Raw genomic sequence first — 610 nt, 5'->3', positions numbered from 1 at the left:
GTGTGGAAGAAACGCATACTCACTAGGCAACGAAAGACTTATACTCACCACCGTGTGGAAGACATATACCCATTAACTAGTGGCAGACTCGTATTCCCACCACCGTGTGGAAGAAACACAAACTCACTAGGCAATGGAAGACTTATACTCACAGCCGTGTGGAAGACATATACCCATTAGCCAGCGGCAGACTCGTATTCCCACCACCGTGTGGAAGAAACGCATACTCACTAGGCAATGGAAGACTGATACTCACAACCGTGTGGAAGACATATACCCATTAGCCAGCGGCAGACTCGTATTCCCACCACCGTGGGGAAGAAACGCATACTCACTAGGCAATGGAAGACTGATACTCACAACCGTGTGGAAGACATATACCCATTAGCCAGCGGCAGACTCGTATTCCCACCACCGTGTGGAAGAAACGCATACTCACTAGGCAATGGAAGACTTATGCTCACAACCGTGTGGAAGACATATACCCATTAGCCAGTGGCAGACTCGTATTCTCACCATAGTGTGGAAGAAACGCATACTCACTAGGCAACGAAAGACTTATACTCACCACCGTGTGGAAGACATATACCCATTAGCCAGTGGCAGACTC

The sequence above is a fragment of the Ipomoea triloba genome, chromosome 16 (assembly GCF_003576645.1).
Source record: "Ipomoea triloba cultivar NCNSP0323 chromosome 16, ASM357664v1".
In the NCBI taxonomy this organism is placed as follows: Eukaryota; Viridiplantae; Streptophyta; class Magnoliopsida; order Solanales; family Convolvulaceae; genus Ipomoea; species Ipomoea triloba.
This window is presented reverse-complemented; position numbering follows the sequence as displayed.